The sequence below is a fragment of the Camelus dromedarius genome, chromosome 10 (assembly GCF_036321535.1).
Source record: "Camelus dromedarius isolate mCamDro1 chromosome 10, mCamDro1.pat, whole genome shotgun sequence".
NCBI classification, from domain to species: Eukaryota; Metazoa; Chordata; class Mammalia; order Artiodactyla; family Camelidae; genus Camelus; species Camelus dromedarius.
In genome coordinates, this window is record NC_087445.1 from 21306140 (window position 1) to 21308979 (window position 2840).

Consider the following 2840-nt stretch of genomic DNA (forward strand, 5'->3'; position numbering starts at 1 on the left):
GTAAGCCTTTGGGTGTTTCCAAAGTGCCACATCAGATGGCAATAAAACAACTGGCCATGCTGATGAGAAAGAAATGCAGATATGTAGGTCGAGTGTGCACAGATGTGCAGCAACTCTGGAGTTGGACAGGACAGATTTCTTTCATGACATTCACAGAAATGAATACAATACTTGTACACTATGGGATATACCTGCACGCACTACAGGATCCCTCTCTCTCTCTCAAGTATTTGCAGCCTCCCTCACGGGCTTGTAGAACAGCACCCCCGTGAATCAAACTTCTATTTATCTTCGTGCTTCTACACATACAGACTGTCAGTACCTGGAGCGTAAGCAGCAGGTCACAAAGCCTGGACAAAGTCTGGCTGGCTAGACCCAAGGATGAGCCTGGAAGCTAATGGTCAAGATAAATTCACAGAGTATGTGATGTCAAGCAATTCAGAGTATGAATGAATAGGTACTCAAGGTCGGCAGTAGGTCACATATTGCTGTGTAATGCCAAGTGGATAGAATGTGGCGACACGAGAAATCTGGGTTTTAGTCCAGCTCTGCCATTTGCTAGTTATCTGGCTCTGGATAAGTCACTTAACTCTTCTGCACTTTGAGGCTCTCTCTTTCAAAATAGAGATAACGATACATACTGAAGAGCACTGTTTTGGATCTTGAATAAAAATTAAAATACTAGTAATAGTTAACATTTATACAATCCTCGCTGAGAGTTTTATATGAATTAATTGATTTAATTGTCACAGTAATCCTATAAGGTAGATAATATTATCATTCCCAAGGTCACACAGCTGATAAGTGGCACAGCCAGGACTCACAGCTCCAGAGTCTACAGGTCTAGTCTTAAACAAGATATAATGTATATTATAAAGTAACTCATTCATATTATGTTCATATATACTTATGATAATTAATAATAACAATAATAATAGAATACCATTAGAAAGTACTTACTAGGTGTCAAGGAAAACACTTACTGTTTCAATTTTGCCACAACCCACTGAGGTGGGTTCTTTAATGTATCTATTCTACAAACAGGAAACTGAGGCTCAGAGTAGTTAAGTAACGTTCCAAAGATCACCCAGCTATGTGAACCCAGGTCTTCTTTTAACTCCAAAGTATGTCTAGTCTCCTATCGAGACTGTCCATAAAAGCCTCCCTCAATATCTTCATCCTCTGATTCCCACAGATTACCATATACCAACACCTATTCTTACGACCTAATCTCCATTATCAGAGGATAAGTCATTTCTTCTATTAGAGGCCAACACTCTTTCCTGTTTCGCTGATCTTTAAGTATCACTCCCCTCTGTATCTCCAGTCTTTTCCTAAATTCCTTTCTTCCTTTTTTGACTTCATCTTTTTAATGTATAGAAGTACAGCCTTCACTCCACAAACCCGTTCAGCTGTCTGTCAATCTTTGCTCCTTGTCACCTAGACCCCACTACACAGTAGCCTCTACTTCCTGTCAACCTCCCTATGCCCCATTCACTCCTCCATCAGGGCCATCTGGTTTCCCCCCTGCCCCGCTCTACTCAAACTGCTCTTTTCTGGCCTGCCACTGGCTTTCTTCCCACCAAAACCAATGGGCATTTTCCACTCCCCATCCTACTGGCCTCTCTACTGTGCTCCTCAATGACTTTAATGGTGCCCAGACCCTCTGCCTCCAATCTCCACTCCCTCAAATCCTTTCTCCACACCATCACTGCAGTTCTTTTTACATACATGTTGTTTCTTATCACCCTGCCTCTCTTCCTGCAAGTCCCTCTTTAGGGAAGGCCCTTCCCACCCCTGTACCATTCCATCTACCACAGATAATTTCTTCTTCAATTCTAATTCCAGATGAGGTGTGTGTGTGGTTTTTTTCCTGGAAATGTCCTCAGAATTATCCCATCCTTAAATTAGGAGTAGCTTCTCAGTGCCTCTGTATTAGTAACTTTCTATATATTCTTAAAAACATTTCTTTCTATTTATTTAAAAAATTTCTTTTAGGAGAAAGTAATAAGGTTTGTTTGTCTATTTATTTATTTATAATGGAGGTACTGGGGGTTGAACCCAGGACCTCATGCATGTTAGGCATGCCCTCTACCACTGAGCTATACCCTCTCCCCTTGTATTTTCTTAAAATTACCTCTTCCTGAATTAGACTCCTCACTGACTATAATTGCCTCAAGGATAGATACTGTCTTATCTTGGACAGTTCCAGTCTCTTATCAATTCCTTGTGACAAGACAGTGTGATTGGACCAAACAATTCATATGTTTTGGCATATGAATTCATCTTTGAATAGAGATGATTTCTTCCTTATATCTCATGATATGTGTGCAATATCTTTTTATCTTCAAACTCATTATTAAAAATTCACATTCAATTCTACCAGTTTTATCATATGACTTTCCTTTTAGTAAATGTTAGTTTTCCTTTATTCATCTTTCTGTCCTGATGGCCAGCAAGGTAGGTGCCTGATTATTGTAGGCTAGAATGGCTAACCACTGTTCTTGCCTCACTGGTACCCATCCTCTTCTCCTGGCAATACCATCTTGAAGCTAGCCCTCCCCCACTGGATGCAGTCTTAGTGAGTCTGTCAGTCCTGGTTTCCTTTCCTTCTCAGGTCTAGGGATGAGTTTGAGTCCCAGGCCAGTCACTCACTTCCTGGAATTTAAAATTTGAGAACAGTGATCAAGAGGCTGAGGATGGTTAAAGCTGATTCATCCCAGAAGAGATTTTTCTTTAGTCTGTGTCACCTGGATTCTTCTGAACTGCTCTGGCCTATGTCATCTCCAAAACCAGATCCTTAAACTTTTCCACTCACTTTATGGGTCATCTCATTCTTT

General features: G+C 40.7%; 1 non-coding gene across 1 annotated transcript; it reads right to left on the reverse strand.

The window, feature by feature from the left end:
* Positions 1–2040: 2040 nt before the first annotated feature.
* Positions 2041–2115, reverse strand: TRNAV-AAC (transfer RNA valine (anticodon AAC)). Its single transcript has one exon. It is a non-coding gene; the product is annotated as a tRNA-Val (tRNA).
* Positions 2116–2840: the final 725 nt, after the last annotated feature.